A 7,618-nucleotide genomic window follows, 5' to 3' on the forward strand; every position below is an offset into this window, starting at 1 on the left:
GACAACGGAAACGTTCTTTTGCAATAAGTAAAACTAATATCTCTCATGAGTTTGAGGTCAGTGGCCTAAATATTTTCTTCTATTGCATACTAGGGTCTTACTGTCAGTTTTTTACACCCCCAGAAATTTCATTTATATTTCATTAAAATAAAGCTGACATGAGGGTTGGGAAGATAGCTCAGTAGTTAAGCATTACCGTCACTCCTTTAGAGGACCCAGGTTCAGTTTCTGGCCTTCAGACTGTAGTTCCTTTGCTGATTTCTCTGAACTGGGCAGCAGCTCATGGCAGCGTTCTGTCCTTTATCCCCCATAACTTGTTGACACCTCCAGAGGAGGCTGTTCATTGTTTCCACAAACATTCTTAACTCCAATAAACAACTGCTCTTCAAAAATAGTCTTTGCCCTCTCTATCAACCAATTTTATTATCTCCTATAGTCAATAACTAATTGAACATTTTTGAGTTTTGTATCTGTGTAGCCTTGTGAATGTGTGCATGATAAATAAATGCGTGTTTTCCTCTCCTGTTTACCTGTACCTTAGTTCATTTTAGAAAGGGTGTTTGGAACTTCCAGGGATAAAATTTGAACTCTCCTATTAAACTTGATTCTTTCTAAAGTTTTCTCCTTTGGGGGTAGTCAAAGAAAGTCATATGACTGAGCTAATAAGTTTTCTGAAATATGCCCATTATTATGCAAGTGTATCACTAAAAGCAAAGCATACTAAGAAAGTGCTGGTAACATTAGAGCAAGAATTAACAAGAAGTAAATGTATTTCTCTTGTTCTCAATAGAAATAGTTTCTTATTTAAAAATACTCACCAATAGAGCCAAGAGAAATTTTATTTTCTTCTCTCCCTTGGAAAGAAATAGAAGGTAGCAGATGACAGCTGTTCATCTTCTATATCATATGTTGACAGTACTCCGAGGAAACACTATGTTTTTATTCTCTTGGTTAGCATAAGAAAATCTTGTACAGAGCACTGGATACCTCATCAGTGAGGGTATTTAGAATCCATTAGATTTACCAGTTTTCTGCGCTCCTCGTTTTTGTTGTTGTTGTTTTTCTTCAAGACAGGCTTTCTCAATGTAGATTTGGAGCCTGTTCTAGAACTCACTATGTAGACCAGGCTGTCCTCAAACTCACAGATATCCTCCTGCCTCAGCCTCCTGAGTGCTAGGATTAAAGGCATGTGTCGACGGTGCCTGACTCTGTGTCCCTTCTTAATAGAATTATTTTAACAAATAAATGGCAAGATGTAAGAGTAGGAAGAGTAAATTCAGAAAATATAGTACCGTGGAATCTTTGGTGTTTACCTGTTTGTCAGCTCAGATCCTCTCAGGCAGCAGGAGCAATAAACTTGAAATGTTTATACCCAGTTTTTTGCTTTGATTCCAGTTGCTTGATGTCAGGGCTTGGATAGATCTCTTCTCACTCGGGATAATAGTAACATGAGTGGATCATTAGTGAATGGATCTTTAGTGAATTTCCTGGGGCAAGATTGCATTTTTCTACCCCACTGACATTAGTCTTGGTTAAAACGATGAGAATGGCAGCTTTTATCATTAGTGGATGAGTTGTCAATTTTTGCCTCAATAAGCAGCTAATGATCCAGTTTGCGGCTATGCTATGAGTGTTAGCTATGAGATGGACATGCTGTTTGGATGAGGAACTTATTTTGTGTTTGCAAGCTATTGAGAATTAAGGATATTTGTAGTCACCTCCAGGAATATGTAGATACGATGTACTTTATGGGGAGGAAGTAAAATCAAACCACTATTTGATGACTATACTAAAAAATTTATATATGCTAGTTAAATAAATTATTATTTTAAGTGCTATTTATAATAATAGTTACAATGTAGCGTGTATGAAATCCGGACTTTTTTTAATATCTCTAAATTCAGCCAAAATTTAGCTCTCATTTCCTCTAAATTTAGCCTAAAATTGTGTTTGCTTTACGGTTTCCCAGTTATTCTTTTATTCTATGCCAATTTTAAGCTTTTTCAGGAGTTTTAAATTGTAACAGTTATACTACTTCAATAAATTTAGGAGAAGATAAGTGGTTTTTCTCCAATAAAAGAGTTAAGTTTTTAAAACATGTTATAGAACACAAGTACTGAAATTTCCTTTTTGATGGATATCTAAAGTATTTACAAGAACAGAGAGAGATGTATCCACCTAGCATAAATACCAATACCTGGACTATAGATAAAGCTCTCCAGGGCAAGGTATCTGTAGTTTCCCTGCTTGTAATGATAAGAATATAGTTATTATACTCTCAACTGAAGCCCAAACCCAAAGAGCTTAAAACATGATTGAAGCCAGGCCAAAGTTAGTGGAAACACTTGATTGTGTTTCCAGATAAACTTGGATTAGTTAAGTAATATTCCAGGGAGGCACTTTTAATCCTGCCCTGGGGTTTGCTCACCTTGCCCCAGGGACCAACCCATTAGTATGCTTCTTTTGGTCACAGAAAGAGCTTTGATTATTGTGCCAGAAAGCTATTAGGATGAACTGAATTCCTGATCAATTCCCACACTAGAGAGTGATGCTACAGCAATGTTCAAGAGCTTTCAAGTCATCAGGTCTGTTGATATTGTCTGCCTTTGGGTCCTGTCTTTGTGGTGGTGTTCTTCTCAATCAAGCTCGTAACAAGTAGTGGGAATGGTGGTCATGTGCTTTGCCAAACTTCATCAACCATGCAATCTGGGATTCCAGAGAAGACAAAATTTCTTTCATGCTCTGACTTTTATGGATTGTATGTTAGTTACTGTGACTTTTGAAAGGGCTTTCTTGTTGTCCAGGCTGTTACCAATTGCCCCACCTTTAGTAACACAAGGGGGGAGAGTCTCAGAGTAGAGAGAATAGATTTCTTAAAGGAATTATTTTGTCAACAGAAAGGAGAAAAATAATAATAAGTCACAAAGTCAAAATTGGGAAAAAGGCAAGATTCTTCTCATCCACATTCATTAGTCTCTTTTGAAGTCAGATATAATCTTGCCCTTAGAATTTCATTTTCTATTTTCTCTTCAGTTCATGATTTTGTCAAGAGCTTGATAAATCAAGTATTTTAAGAAAGGGGTTGCAGAAGTTGCCTTTGCTGATTGAGTCCAGTTTTAAGGCACAGTAGACAGTATTGCTTATCCTACTGAGAGAAATCACTTCTTCCACATCTTTGAAAATTGTAATGAGTCTTTCTCTGCTCCACCCAGCCAGCTCCCAAATAATAACAGAGTAGTATTATTAATTATGAAGCTTGGTCTTAGATTTGGCTTGTTTTTAACTAGCTATTACAACTTAAATGAACTCATTTTGTAATAATCTACATTCTGCCATGTACTACCCATCCTGCTTTTTCCATGTTTCCTGAAGTCTCTCCCAAACCTAGATTTATCTCCTACTCTACCTCCTCTCCCTGTACTCATAAGTTCTGCCTATACCTCATGCCTAGCTATTGATCATTCAGCTCTTTATTAAACCAAAGACAGTAATATATATATATTCACAAAATATACAAATATCCCACAGCACTTCCCCTTAAATAAAAAGGAAAGGTTTCAACTCTAACATAGTAAAAGTATAAAGAATTATCAGGTAAGAATTGCATTCATGATGTACAGTCTATCTGTATTTGAAGAATTCAGAGAAAATAATATTATATATCCTATCTTGGTGAGTCAAAAGTTATGTACATAATTTACTTTCTATCCTAACTTGTGTCACCAACTGCAAACTATTTTTTTAGACTTCAAAATGTTTTCTTAGATTAACAACCTAAGCTTTTACGTCTTTCAACCTTATATACTTTATACCTCATTTGTGAATTTCTTTTCTGAATTTGGTAACAATAAAAACTATAACTATCTAGTCTTTAACCACATCAAAGTTTTGAGGAGTCTTTACCTAATGAAAGAAGAAATGCAGAGCAAACAACTGATGTATGAAGTCCTTCTGTATATGTGTTGCTTTTGTTGGTTAATGAATAAAGAAACTGCCTTGACCTGTTGATAGGGCAGAGTAGAACTAGACAGGGAAAATTATACTGAATGCTGGGAGAAATGCAAAGTCAAGAGAAGCCACATAGCTCTGCCAAAGACAGATACTGGACAGAACCTTGCTGGTAAGCCACAGCCACTTGGTATACACAGATTAAAGGAGATAGGTTAATTTAAAATATAAGAGTTAGCCAGAACTACAGTTAAATTATTGCTCAAAATGTATTGCAAATAATATAGTTTCTGTGTGGTTATTTCATGGCTAGCATTTGGCAACAAACAAGTGGCCTCTTACTACAAACAACTTCCAAAACTAAGAAACAACAGAGACACTTGGCTGCCTGGACAGTCACCAAGTTTCCTCTGTAATGTTGGGACATTCATCTTTGAACAAAAGTGTAAAATATCTGACAGACTTTCTTGTGAAGTAGGCATTTTGAAGAACTGTCATTCTTGTCTTTGCAAAGTTCAGCAATCACTTCCTTTTGTGTCATGCTAGTTTATACTGGACAGCATACTATCAGCAGTTGAGGCTAGGGAAGTTTCTTGCCCAAATGGTTAGTGTTGCCACACTGAACACAAACTTTAAATGGAGATCCCTCGATGCCCATCATTTGTTTTTGAAGTAAATTGGTGATGCAGTTGCAGATTGTCTTCCTTTCATGGAAAGTCTTAGACTATTAAAATATCTTAAGTGCCATATTCTGTAGGTCTCTAAAGTGTTTGAAGACTATCTGCATATTTAAAATATATCCCTGCTTGACCTAGAAAACATACCTAACATGAACACAAACTTGATTGTTAGATGATTAACTACTAACATGCCTGTCTTTCTTTATCATCCTAAATAGCGTTAAGGGCTTGAACTTTACATTACATTGTTAAATGAGGTACAAAGGCACAATAACTTAAAAAGCAATAGAAATGTATATACAATATGAGGAAAATAACCTTAAATGTATCAATATACAAAAACACATAGCAATGTAAAATATTTGAGACTAGTAATTGTGTTTTATTTCAAAAGTAGAATCAATTCACCCTTTTATCTCAACATTTCTACACTATATCTCTTCTTTTTTCTTTCAGAAAGAGAGCTTGAAGATAATTTTTGTTGAACTTTTTTCCTGACTACAACTAATAACAATTTGTTACCAATTCCCTAAGCAAAGATAAATATGCATAATCCATTGAATGATATAAAGCCACCCACACTACCTCTTGGAAATGTGAGCATCCTGCTTCCTGCTGTCTGTGGGCAACAACATAGAAAACCCTGGGAGACCTAGCTGTCTTTTTATTTTTTTATTTAGTCCCTATATGGTAGGAAAATGTAGAGCTTAGCTGAAGTCTTGGATGGACTGTGAGTTTATACAATCTCAGATAAAGTTGGAAGTTGTTCTGGATACAGAATTTTGAGGAAATTGCAACCGAGACATTCTGAGAAGTTGGATCACCTGGTCTACTTACAGTGATTGGTCTGGTCCTTTTTTTCTGAAAACACATAAACTTTTAAAGGTAACATATATATCTGCATTAACACACATATTGGAATGTGTGATGTGTATAAGTCAGTGAAAGTTGGAGATAGAGATTTTGTTTGTTTGTTTTATGTTTGAGCAGGTAAAACTTACCTGCCAACTTTATAAGTCCATTTAGACTGTATAACCAAACTTCTGTCCATGCCATATGAAAGGATTGCATGTAATAATAAGTCATGAGGATTCTGTAGCTAACGAGATTTATCATGTTAAATCCAGTCTCAGACCTGTTTCCATAATGAAGGGATCAGCATTTATGTCACCTGTCTTTTAGTCTTTCTTGTTTACTACTTTTTTCTTCATGTATGTAATCAAGACTTTAAAGGAGTTTTCCCAAATCAAATCTGATCTTTTTAATTTTGAAGAGGATCATAACCTTTTGTTTCCACAGGAACATATCATTTCTCCCAAAACAACATATTTTCTGACTTCCAATTTGAGGTTAATACATTTTTAAAATAAAGATTCATCTGATCTAGCAGTTACCATAATCCAATGTCTTTTGACAGTTATTGTTTTTTGCATATTAGCATTTAAAAAATTTCAATGTTAGCAAAGTGCCATACAGGATCCAGACACCCTGTATATTTTCCATCTTTAAATGTCTTTCTTTTATATTACCTTACTCTTTCTTTAACAGCTTTACTTTATTATTTTTAATCTATTTTTATGACTGTCTGTACTTATTTTCCTTTCTTTAGCATCTAAGTACATTTTATTTTTTAAAAAATTTAAGGGGAGCAGAGAAAAATGTAGAGCTCAATAAAAATCAATAAAAAAGAAAAAAATTATTTAAACGTTTATTTTCATTTTATATATCAACCACAATTCCCCCTCTCTTCCCAAATACTACCCCACCACCTTTTCCCACACAATCACCTATCCAATCCTCAGAATGAGTACAGCCTTTCATGGGGAGTCTACAAAGCCTGGTGTACAAGTTGAGGCAGGACCAAGCCCCTTGCCCCTGTATTGTGACTGAGCAAGGTATGCCTCCACAGGGAATGGGCTCCAAAAATCTAGTTCTTGCACTGGGGATGATAAATCCTGGTTTCATTGACAGTGGCCCAACAGACTGACCAAGCCACAGAGCTGCCATTCACATTCAGAGGGCCTTGTTCGTTCCAATGTGGGTTTTCCAGTAATCAGTCCAGAGTCAGTGAGCTCCCAATAGCTTGGGTCAGCTCTCTCTATGTGTATCCCCATCATGACTTGACCTCTTTGCTCAAATAATCCCCCTTCCTTCTAAGTATGTTTTATTTATTTATTTTTATTTATTTATTTATTTGTTTGTTTATAAAAATTTCTACTTCCTCCCCTCCTCCCCATACCCTCCCATTCCCCCCACTCCCTCTCCTCCACCCCCCCCCCCCGCACTCCCTCTTCTCCTCCCTCTCCAGTCCTAAGAGCAGTCAGGGTTTCCTGCCCTGTGGGAAGTTCAAGTTCCTCCCCTCTCCATCCAGGTCTAGGAAAGTGAGCATCCAAACAGACTAGGATCCCAGAAAGCCAGTACATGCAGACAAAACAAGACCCAGTGCCATTGTCAATGGCTTCTCAGTCAGCCCCCATGTCAGTCACATTTAGAGACTACAGTTTGACCACATGCTCGTTTAGTCCCAGTCCAGCTGGCCTTGGTGAGCTCTCATTTGATCAGTCCCCTTGTATCAGAGGGTGAACGCCCCCCACGTGGTCCTGACATCCTTTTTCATGTTCTCTCTCCTTCTGCTCCTCATTTGAACCTTGGGCGCTCAGTCCAGTAGTCCAATGTGGGTTTTTGTCTCTATCTCCATCTATCATCAGATGAGGGTTCCCTCTAGTACTGCCTTTCTTGCTCACGCTCTCCCTCCATCTGCTTCTTATTTGGACATAGGGAGTTAAGTCCAGTGTTCCAATGTGTGTCTCTGACTTTATCTCCATCCATCGCCAGATGAAGGTTCTATGGTGATATACAAAATATTCATCAGTATGGTTATGGGCAAAGGCCAGTTCAGGCACCCTCTTCTCTGCTGCCCAGGGAACAATCTGGGAACCTCTCCTTGGGCCTGGGAACCCCTCCAGAACCAAGACTCTTGCAAACCCTAA

This window comes from Myodes glareolus, chromosome 10 (assembly GCF_982192425.1).
Source record: "Myodes glareolus chromosome 10, mMyoGla1.1, whole genome shotgun sequence".
NCBI lineage: Eukaryota > Metazoa > Chordata > Mammalia > Rodentia > Cricetidae > Myodes > Myodes glareolus.